Here is an 11,781-nt window from a genome sequence, read left to right as displayed (position 1 = left end):
AGCGAGCGATAGTTACATTACTCATAATATGTGCAGCATGTCTGGTAGCAAATGGATGGTTTTGTGAACATTTTGCATTACCGTACAATTAGCGGTAGACCTCATCGAAGTGAATAGATTTAACTGCTTTTGAGATAGTACTAATAATAAATAAAGCAAAATAAGTCAGGATGGTGTGTCGTCAGTGGTGATATCAAAGTGACAGTTGATGTGGAGAATTACAAATATGCAAAATAGAGCAAAAGAGTGCAAAGTTTATTTTGTTAAGTCATTGACTGATAAGTCATTTTTTAAGTTATTGGCCGTTATTGTTTTGGCAGTACATGGTTTATTTTGATGTATGATAGTTTTATTGCATGCTTGATGTGGGTGATTAAAATCGTGTAGTGAGTATAATCTATATTTAGCTTAAGAATGAAAAGGCATAACATGGCAATGAGACAAACTCCATTAGAGATGCGAACTAGATGAAATGATGAAATGTGTCTGTATATCCAAGATTGTCTTCTGTTATCACTTAGCCTACCCCCTAAATTCACAAGCCTCTCTATATACACGAGCATGTTTTCTGTTTCTGTATACATTACTCTGTCTTCTTTACACCCTGGCCTGTCTTCTATATACACTCTGTTATACACTAGTTTCTCTGTATACACTAGCCGGTCTTCTGCATACAATAGCCTGTCTTCGGTATACACTAGCCTATTTTCTGAATACACTAGCCCGTCTTCTGTATGCCCTAGCCTGTCTTCTGTATACATTAGTCTCTCTGTATAAACTAGCATCTCTCTATACCCCAAACTGTCCTCTGTAAACACTTGTCTCTCTTTATAGCCTGTCTAGCCTTTCTTCTTTACACACTAGCTTCTCTGTATACACTAACCAGGCTTCTATATAAAATAGCTTCACTGTATGCACTAGCCTCTCTGTAGAAGCCAGCCTTTATTCTGTATTCACTAGCCTTTCTTCTGTATGCTGTAGTCTTCTATATATACTAGCTTCTCTGTACACCCTTGCATCTCTGTAAACACTGTGTAAACTAGCCAGTCTTATGTATACACTCGCCGACTGTATACACCAGACTCTCTGAATACACTAAACCCTCTGTATACCACATCCTGTCTTCTGTATACACTAGACTGTAAAAATTAGCTAGAATACACCAGCCTGTCTTCTGTACCAACTAGACACTCTGTATACACTACCCAGTCTTCTGTATACACTGTCAGCTTTGATGTATACCCAAGCCTGTCTTCTGTATACACTAGTTTCTCTATATGCACTGTCCTTTCTGTATACACTCGACCCTCTGTATACACTAACCTCTCTATATACACTAACATCTTTGTATATACTAGCCTCTCTTTAAACTAGCCTCTCTGTGTACCCCAGCCTCACTGTTTACTCTAGCATCTCTGTATACTCAAGCCTATCTGCATGCACGAGTCTGTATTCTGTATTCACTAGCCTTTCTTTTGTATGCTGTAGTCTTCTTTATATGCCAGCTTCTCTGTACACCCTTGCATCTCTGTAAACTAGCCAGTCTTATTTATACACTCGCCGACTGTATACACTAGACTCTCTGAATACCTAGCCTATGTTCTGAATACACTAGCCCGTCTTCTGTCTTCTGTATGCCCTCTCTGTATAAACTAGCATCTCTCTATACCCCAAACTGTCCTCTGTAAACACTTGTCTCTCTTTATAGTCTGTCTAGCCTTTCTTCTGTACACACTAGCTTCTCTGTATACACTAACCAGGCTTCTATATAAAATAGCTTCACTGTATGCACTAGCCTCTCTGTATAATCTAGCCTCTCTTTATACACTAGATAGTGTTCTGCATACACTAGCCTTTCTGTAGAAGCCAGCCTTTATTCTGTATTCACTAGCCTTTCTTCTGTATGCTGTAGTCTTCTATATATACTAGCTTCTCTGTACACCCTTGCATCTCTATACACCAGACTCTCTGAATACACTAAACCCTCTGTATACCACAGCCTGTCTTCTGTATACACTAGACTGTAAAAACTAGCTAGAATACACCAGCCTGTCTTCTGTACCCACTAGATTCTCTGTATACACTACCCAGTCTTCTGTATACACTGTCAGCTTGGATGTATACCCAAGCCTGTCTTCTGTATACACTAATCTGTTTTGTGAACTTGCCTCTGTGGAAGCAAAACATAGACATGCCCCCTCACGGCCCTTAGAGATTGAATTGGGGACACTCCGTACCCAGATTACTGACCTACTCCATTATAAAGCGAAAGCGGCACTCCAGTTTTGTCGTAAACTGACGTAGGAGTCAGGGGACAAATGCGGAAAAATCTTAGCCAGGTCGGTAAAGGAGTTGAAATCTGCCTCTTACATACCACAATTGATAGATGAGAATGGCCAGAGGGCCTCTACCCCAACCCAAATAGCCAAAGTCTTTGAAAAATGTTACTCTGATCTCTACAACCTGCCCGATTCAGGGTCCGGACAGGACAATATAGACAGATATGTACCCGGTTCTGGTCTACCAACCCTCTCATCGGAATCACAGGAGTACTTGGAGGACCCGATCACACTGGAAGAAGTCCAGGGACCTCCGAAGGTGGGTAAGGCTCCGGGCCCTGACGGATATACCGCACAATACTATAAGACCTTGCTCCCTATTCTCGGCCCGCGCTTGGTGAATTTATTTAATACTCTGAGCTCGAATGGGGATTTTCCTGAGGATACCCTTAGAGCCCACATCTCGTTGATACCTAAGGAGGGCAAAGACCCGGGCCTATGTGGGAGCTACAGACCCATTTCCCTCCTAAATTCGGTCCTAAAACTATTCTCTAAAATCCTCTCCACGTGATTGGCACAGCACTTGCAGTCTCTTATACATATTGACCAGTTAGGTTTTATTCCCACCAGGGAAGATAGGGACAACACCATTAAGGTGCTTACCCAGGTCCATAAAGCAAAGTCATCTGGGACCCCTTGTCTTTTCGTGAGTACTGATGCCCAGAAGGCTTTTGATCGGGTCAAATGGACATTCATGTTCTCGGTCCTTCGCCATATAGGTCTGAGTGAACGGATGCTGGCATGGATAAGTAAGATATACTCACGCCCTTCAGCTCAACTCAAAGCGAATGGGGTGCTCTCATCTCCCCTTGACATCAGGAATGGGACCAGACAGGGTTGCCCCCTGTCGCCCCTATTATTCGCACTGTCATTGGAACCCTTTCTCTCCACAATTCGACAAAACTCAGACATAACGGGACTCCAAATGGGTATTATTGAGTGCAAGATATCTGCCTACGTGGATGACATGCTGTTCTCGTTGAAGAATCCCAGAGTTTCCTTGCCAAATCTCCTTCGGGAATTCCAGATATACGGGATACTTCTTGAAATCAGAGGCCATGGGGGTCGCAGTCCCCCCGCAAACGTTACTAGACTTGCAGTCCAATTTTCGATTTAAATGGACCCATACAGCCCTTAAAGCGGGAGTCCGCCGGGACTCCGCATTTTTATTTTTTTTAAAAGCCAGCAACTACAAATACTGCAGCTGCTTACTTTTAAAATAGTGACACTTACCTGTCCAGCGCGCCCGCGATGTCGGCACCCGAAGCCGATCTCTAGATCGTCTTGTCGGGTGCTGCCGCCGCCATCTTGGGTATGGGAATCAGGAAATGGAGCCTTTCGGCTTCATTTCCCGGTTCCCTACTGCGCATGCGCGAATCGCGCTGCGCAATAAGGCTGGTCCCCGCTGCCTCTGGGATCTGTGTGTTTCCCAGCAGGCAGCGGGGCACTTGCGGAAAGGGGTGGGCAGTTGCGGAAAGGGGCGTAATCTACACCCCTTTCCGCAAAGAGCTATCCCGGAAGTGGGTGCAGAATACCTGTACTGTACAGGTATCTGCACCCCCCTCCCCCCTGAAAGGTGCCAATTGTGGCGCCAGAGGGGGGGAGGGTTCCGATGAGCGGAGGTCCACTTTAGGGTGGACCTCCGCTTTAAGTACTTAGGTACTTACATTCCACCGGACATCGCGCGTACGTTTATGTTGAACTTCCCCCCACCCCTTGTCACTAAGATCTGCAGTTTGCTTCACGGGTGGCATTCTGGCCTCCATTCCTGGTTCAGGAGATGCAATCTCATTAAAATGAACATACTCCCTAAATGTACCTATCTTTTCCAAGCTCTCCTGATCCAGAGTCCAGTCCCGTTTTTTAAGCAAGCTCAATCCCTGCTCACTCAATTTAACTGGGCCCACAAAAATCCCAGACTTAAGTGGTCACAGCTGAGATTGTCTAAACAACAGGGAGGGTTGGTTCTCCCTGACTTGCGATGCTACTACCTGGCCTCCCATCTGGGGTGTGTATTGGACTGGAATGGAAACAAACTTTTTAAGCTCTGGGTGCAACTAGGACAATCTCACTCCCGAATTACGCTAAGAAGAGCCATGTGGTGCTATAAGGATTTACCCACAGAATTGACGTCACATCCCACTATAGGGGCTTCATTGAAAGTCAGTCACCTGATCGCTACCCAAAACACACTCACGTCTTTGACTTCCCCCCTATTCCCTATACGTGACCATCCGAACTTTGAACCGGGGACCCACTTAGAAATTCCAACCTAGACCATGCATCTAAAATCGTCATTGATGGAAAATGGCCTTCTTTCTCAACCCTAACAGATCCGACAGGGCTTTTCCAACTGCCTTTTTGGAGAGCGGCGCAACAACATCATTTTCTCCATTCCATCCCCAATACTCAAACTTTCGCCCGCCCTCAGACGGAGTTTGAGACTCTATGCAGGAGCGAAGGCCCTTTGGTCCACATTCTCTCTCAAACAGATCACCCACACTTAACCTGTATGTCCAACTGGGAAAAGGACCTTAATTGCTAGTTTTCCCCAGCACAGAGACAACGCATTATCACTTTGGCTCTCAAAACCTCACTGTGCACGAAGATACAGGCGACAAATTTTAAACTTCTCACCAGGTGGTATTTGACACCATCAAAGCTGCATAAATAATTCCCCTCTTCCTCGAACATATGCTGGAGGTGTGGAGAAGAAGAGGGCACATTGCTCCACATTTTTTGGTCCTGCCCCAGCTTGGTGGACTTCTGGACAGAGATCCAATGCATAACACAAAAATGCACAGACTTCTCCATCCCGGAAGAGGCTGCATTCTTTCTCTTGCACCATTCACAGATTCCCATTAAGAAGTACAAAAAATCTATTTTACGACATGTGATAAATGCGGCAAAATCCTGCATCCCTCTCTATTGGAAAATATGTTCTCCCCCTTTCATTACTCACTGGCTTAGGAAAATAGAGGACATTAAAAAAAATGGAGGACTTGATCCTCACATCACAAGGTAAACAAGAATTTTTTAAACAAACCTGGGACATCTGGAATACCTTTATATTGTCGTTGGAAGGATGTCACCTGCTATCGCCTTAGTGCTCTCAGCTTTCCTTGACTGGCCCCTTGGACAGTGGCTGCCATCGTGTCTCGTCCCCTCTTCTCCTTTCCTGATCTTTCACCCCTTCTCTTTTCTGCCTTCCTCCCCTATCTCTCACCCCCTCCACCCACTCTCTCTTTTGGAAAAATTGGAAAATTGGGAATGACGGCCCCACACCCCCCTCTGGATGGATTATGCCAGAGGGACCTGGGGTTTGTGTGACCCTGGATCTTGGTACAGTACTTTATCCATGCCTTGAATCATTATGATTGATGGAAGGCAGACTCACATTTGCGAATATACCTGTATCAAGTATTGTTCAGCTGCTTTTTGCTCTGTATTTCTCTGTTGCATTATGTACTCGGGGGACTGTCTTCCCCTGTTTGGAGAAAAAAAAAAAGAAGCCTATGACACCTGGTATTCCCAGGCGGTCTCCCATCCAGGCATTAACCAGGCCCGACCCTGCTTAGCCTCCAAGATCAGATGAGATGGAACAGATTCAGGGTGATGTGGCCGTAGCCAATATCTTCAGGCACTCTCAACTCTCTTGACAAATGCCAAGATGGTCACCTTGGGAACAAGCGGAAAAAAATAGGTCAACGGCAACAACATAACAAGAAGCCTATGGCATCTGGAAATCCCAGGCGGTCTCCCATCCAGGGATTAAACTGGTCCCAACCCTGCTTACAATAACTGGTATTCCCAGGTGGTCTACCATCCAGGTACTAACCAGGCCTGACTCTTCTTAGCCTCCAAGATCAGACAAGATTGGGTGCTTTCAGAGTGATGTGGCCATAGGCAATCTCTTCAGGCACTCTCAACCCTCTTGACAAACACCAAGATGGTGACCTTGGGAAACAAGCTTAAAAAAAAACAGGTCAACGCCAACAACATAAAAAGAAGCCTACGACACCTGGTATTCCCAGGCGGTCTCCCATCCACGTACTAACAAGGCCAGACTCTTCTTAGCCTCCAACATCAAACGAGATCAGGTGCTTTCAGGGTGATGTGCCCGTAGGCAATCCCTTCAGGCACTTTCAACCCTCTTGACAAACGCCAAGATGGTCACCTTGGGAAACAAGCAAAAAAAAAAACGAAGTCAATGCCAACAACTTAAAAAAAAAGCCTATGGCATTGAGAAATCCCAGGCGGTCTCCCATCCAGGTACTAACCAGGTCCCAACCCTGCTTAGCCTCTGAGATCAAATGAGATTGGGCTCTTTCAGGGTGATGCGGCCATAGTAGATTTTTTCAGGCACGCTCAACCCTCTTGACAAACGCCAAGATGGTCACCTTGGGAAGCAAACAAAAAATCAAGTCAACGCCAACAACATAAAAAGAAGCCTACAGCACCTAGTATTCCCAGGCGGTCTCCCATCCAGGTATTACCAAGCGCGACCCTTTCTAGCCTCTGAGATCAGAGGAGATTGGGTGCTTTCAGGGTGATGTGCCCATAGGCAATCTCTTTGGGCACTCTCATCCCTCTTGAAAAATGCCAAGATAGTCACCCTGGGAAACAAGCGAAAAAGAAGAATACGGCACCTGGTATTCCAAGGCCGTCTCCCATTCAAGTACTATCTAGGCCCAACCCTTCTTAGCCTCCGAGATCAGAAGAGATAGGGTGCTTTCAGGGTGATGCTGCTGTAAGCGATCTCTTTAGGCACTCTCAACCCTCTTGACAAATGCCGAGGTGATCACTTTGGGAAACAAGCAAAAAAAAACAGGTCAACACCAACAACATAAAAAGAAGCCTGCGGCATCTGAAAAACCCAGGTGGTCTCCCATCCAGGTACAAACCAGGCCCAACCCTGCTTAGCCTCTGAGACCAGACGAGATTGGGCGCTTTCAGGGTGTTGTGCCCGTAGGCAATTTCTTTGTGCACTCTCAACCCTCTTGACAAATGGCAAGATGGTCACCTTGGGAAAAAAGGGAAAAAAAATAGGTCAACACCGACAACATAATGAGAAGCCTACAGCACCTGGTATTCCCAGGCTGTCTCCCATCCAGGTACTAACCAGGCCCATCACTGCTTAGCCCCCGAGATCAGATGAGATTGGGCTCTCTCAGGGTGATTTGGCCGTAGGCACTCTCTTTGGGCAGTCTGAAGCCTCTTGACAAAGGCCAAGATGCTCACCTTGGGAAACAAGCTAAAAAAAAACAGGTCAAAGCCAACAACATAAAGAGAAGCCTACAGCATCCGGTATTCCCAGGCGATCTCCCAATCAAGACACTAACCAGGCCAGATCCTTCTATGGCACCTGGTCTTTCCAGGCAGTCTCCCATCCAGGTACTAACCAGGCCTGACACTGCTTAGCCTCTGGGTGCTTTCAGGGTGATGTGGCCGTAAACGTTCTCTTCAAGACACGCCCAACCCTCTTGACAAACGCCAAGATGGTCGCCTTGAGAAACAAGTGAAAAAAACAGGTCAAAGCCAACAACATAAAAAGAAGCCTATGGCACCTGGTATTCCCAGGCGGTCTCCCATCCAGGTACTAACCAGGCCCGACACTGTTTAGCCTCCGAGATCAGACAAGATTGGGTGCTTTCATGGTGATGGGGCCGTAGGTGATCTTTTTGGGCACTCTCAACCCTCTTGACAAATGCCAAGATGGTCACCTTGGCAAACAAGTGAAAAAAAAAAACAGGTCAAGGCCAATAACATAAAAAGAAACCTACGGCACCTGTTATTCCCAGACGTTCTCCCATCCTGGTATTAACCAGGCCTGACACTGCTTAGCCTCCGAGATCAGACAAGATTGGGTGCTTTCATGGTGATGGGGCCGTAGGTGATCTTTTTGGGCACTCTCGACCCTCTTGTTAAACGCCAAGATGGTCATCTTAGGAAACAAGCGAAAATAAACAGGTCAACAACAACAACATAAAAAGAAGCCTACGGCATCTGGTATTCACAGATGGTCTCCCATACAGGTATTAATCAGGCCGTACACTGCTAGGCCTCTGAGATCAGATGAGATTGTGCGCTTTCAGAGTGATGTGGCCATAGGTGTTCTATTCAGACACTCTCAGCCCTCTTAACAAATGCCAAGATGGTCATCTTGGGAAACAAGTGAAAAAAAACAGGTCAACGCCAACAACATAGACCCTGGCGGTCTCCCATCTGACCCTGACCCTGCTTAGCCTCTGAGATCGGGCGCTTTCAGGGTGATGGGGCCTTAGGCGAACGCTTCGGGACATACTCAAAACTCTTGACAGATGCTAAAATGCTCACCTTGGGAAACAAGCAAAAAAAAACAGGTCAAAGCCAACAATATAAAAAGATTCCTACGGCACCTGTAATTAGGTACTATCCAGGACGGACCCTGCTTAGCCTCTGAGATCAGATAAGATCGGGCGTTTTCAGGGTGATGTGGCCGTAGGAGATTTCTTTGGGCTCTCTCAGCCCTCTTGACAAATGCCAAGATGGTCACCTTGGGAAACAAGTGGAAAAAAAAACATGTCAACGCCAACAACATAAAAAGAAGCCTACGGCACCTGGTATTCCCAGTCGGTCTCCCATCCAGTTACTAATCAGGCCCGACAATGCTTAGCCTCCGAGATCAGACAAGATCGGGCACTTTCAGGGTGATTTGGCCGTAGGCACTTTCTTTGGGCACTTTCACCCTCTTGACAAACGCCAAGATGGTCATCTTGGGAAACAAGTGAAAAAAAACAGATCAACGCCAACAACATAAAAAATAGGATTTTTATATACAGCTTACCTGTAAAATCCTTTTCTTGAGAGTACATCACGGGACACAGGAGCTTCATTACTTAGTGGGTTATATAGGCACCTCTGGTGATTGGACACTGGTTAACCCCCAATTAAGGAGAATTCCTCCCCTATATAACCCCTCCCATATGGGGGGCACCTCAGTTTTGTAGCAAAGCAATAGGAAACCACGTAAAACCTAAGAGGGGTGGGAGCCCTGTGTCCCGTGATGTACTCTCAAGAAAAGGATTTTACAGGTAAGCTGTATATAAAAATCCTATTTTCTTGATCATACATCACGGGACACAGGAGCTTCATTACATAGTGGGATGACCCAAAGCAATGCTCAGATTGAGGGCAGGGAGACACAGATCATAATATATAGACCGCCAAGGACCAGAGGACCTAAACTGCAGCCTGCAGTACACTGCGCCCAAAGGCGATATCCTCTTGCCCTCTGACATCCACCTGATAGAATCTGGTGAATGTGTGGACTGATGACCAAGTTGCAGCCTTACAGATCTGAGCCATGGAGGACTGGTGATGCACTGCCCAAGAAGCACTTACAGCCCTAGTTGAGTGCGCTCTCACTTGAAAAGGAGGGATCTTCCCTTTAACACTATAGGCCTGAGAAATAATCTGTCTAATCCACCTTGAGAGAGTGGATTTTGATGCCACCTGGCCCTTCCTAGGGCCTTCCGGCAAAATAAATAAGCAACCAGTTTTCCTTATCTGAGCAGTTGCCTGAAGATAGATACTGATTGCCCTTACCACATCCAAAGTGTACAAAGATTCTTCTTCTGCGGACTGTGGGTCCGGAAAAAAGGATGGTAGGCTTACATCTTGATTCAAATGGAATCCTGAAACCACCTTAGGCAGAAAGGACCTGTTGGGACGCATTACCACCAGGTCCTTATGAATAATTAGATACGGTTCTTTACTGGAGAGAGCTGCTAGTTCTGACACTCTTCTAGCTGTGGATATGGCTACCAAGAAAACCAATTTTTTAGTCAAAAGAACTAACGAAGCCTGATGCAAAGGTTCAAAAGGTTGCCCCTGCAAAGCTGAGAGAACCAAATTCAGATCCCATGGGCATACTGGAGGTTTGACTGGCGGCCTTATCCGCATAGCCCCCTGGATGAAAGCCCGCACCAGGGAATGTGATGCAAGTGGTTTCTGAAAAAACACTGACAAGGCCGAAATATGCACCTTGATAGTGCTTACGGCCAAATTCATTTCTAGGCCTGACTGGAGGAAGGCCAAGATCCTGCTAATGACATACTTTCTAGGATGACATTGCCTGAGTTCACAACAGGAAACATATGCCCTCCAGATTTTGTAGTAAATAGGCCTGGAGGCTGGCTTTCTGGCATTGACCAGAGTAGAAAGGACTGGCCCCGAAAGCCCACGGTCTCTCAGAATGTGTGTCTCAGCAGCCAAACCGTCAAATTCAGACTGTGTAAAGCAGGATGGTAAATTGGACCCTGTGAGAGCAGATCTGGCCGGAGAGAGAGAATCCACGGCCTGCCTACTGCCAACTTCATGATCTCTGCGTACCACGTTTGCCTGGGCCAAGCCGGGGCTACCAAAAGAAGCGACTTTGTTTCCCTCTAGACTCTTCCCAAGAACCTCGACAGAAGCGGGCACGGGCGGAAGGCATAAATCAAATTCTCCTGATCCCAGGGAACTGTCAAAGCATCCGACCCCTGAGCGCGTGTATCTCTTGTCCTTGACACGAATTTGTCCAGTTTTCTGTTGAACCTGGACGCAAACAGATCTACGTCTGGAGTACCCCACCTGCGACATATGTTCCAAAACACGTCGGGGTGCAGAGCCCATTCTCCTAGGCAATACTGCTGGCGGCGCAGAAAATCTGCCTGCCAATTTTCCACTCCTGGAATGAAGACCGCAGAAAGGTATAGAACATGCCTTTCTGCCCAGACAAGTATGCGATTCACCTCTTTTTGTGCAACCAGACTCCTGGTACCGCCCTGGTGATTGATATAGGCCACTGCTGTGGCATTGTCGGACTGAACCCGAACAGGGAGACACCGTAGTCTGAAAGACCAGTTTATGAGAGCCATATAAACTGCCCGGATCTCCAAGACATTTATGGGCAATAGCTTCTCGATCGCAGACCATTTCCACTGCGAGCACGTCTCCTCCAACACTGCTCCCCAGCCTGTCAGGCTGCCATTTGTCATAATAATCTTCCATGGAAGAGGAAGAAAAGTTTTGCCTTGCAGCAAATTCTCGGTTTGTAACAAGACTCTTAGGCTCGTTAGACGAGACTCTTGCGTGTCCCTGGGGATAGACGCATAGGAAGATCCAAGGACTGGGGCTTCCTGTTCTAAGCCGCAAGGATGCATCTTTGCAGAGGCCTTGAGTGGAACTGGGCGAATGGAACGGCCTCGAAGGAGGCGACCATTTTCCCTAACAGTCTCATGCACAACCGAATGGGGGAAGATCTTCTGCCCAGAACTAGGCGCACCAGATCCCCAATGGCCAAGGCTTTTGGCCTTGGTAGAAACACCTTGCCCTGAGCAGTGTCGATAACCATACCCAGGTATTCCAACCTGGTAGCAGGCTGTAGGGACGACTTTTTTAGGTTTATAATCCAACCTAG

At 46.7% G+C, this 11,781-nt stretch overlaps 5 pseudogenes; all 5 read right to left on the bottom strand.

Annotated features, from left to right (window-relative positions):
• Window positions 1-5,849: 5,849 nt before the first annotated feature.
• LOC143928416 (5S ribosomal RNA) lies at window positions 5,850-5,968 on the bottom strand (annotated as a pseudogene).
• A 160-nt stretch (window positions 5,969-6,128) lies between these two features.
• Window positions 6,129-6,247, bottom strand: LOC143929074 (5S ribosomal RNA; annotated as a pseudogene).
• Window positions 6,248-7,412: 1,165 nt separating this feature from the next.
• Window positions 7,413-7,531, bottom strand: LOC143928748 (5S ribosomal RNA; annotated as a pseudogene).
• A 363-nt stretch (window positions 7,532-7,894) lies between these two features.
• LOC143928788 (5S ribosomal RNA) lies at window positions 7,895-8,013 on the bottom strand (annotated as a pseudogene).
• Window positions 8,014-8,926: 913 nt separating this feature from the next.
• Window positions 8,927-9,045, bottom strand: LOC143928495 (5S ribosomal RNA; annotated as a pseudogene).
• Between the last annotated feature and the right edge of the window lie 2,736 nt (window positions 9,046-11,781).

This window comes from Lithobates pipiens, unplaced genomic scaffold (genome assembly GCF_037356315.1).
Source record: "Lithobates pipiens isolate NorthernLeopardFrog02 unplaced genomic scaffold, aLitPip1_a1.2 Scaffold_23, whole genome shotgun sequence".
Taxonomy (NCBI): domain Eukaryota; kingdom Metazoa; phylum Chordata; class Amphibia; order Anura; family Ranidae; genus Lithobates; species Lithobates pipiens.
Note: the sequence above shows the minus strand (reverse complement) of the source record. Positions and strands in the feature narration are given on the sequence as shown.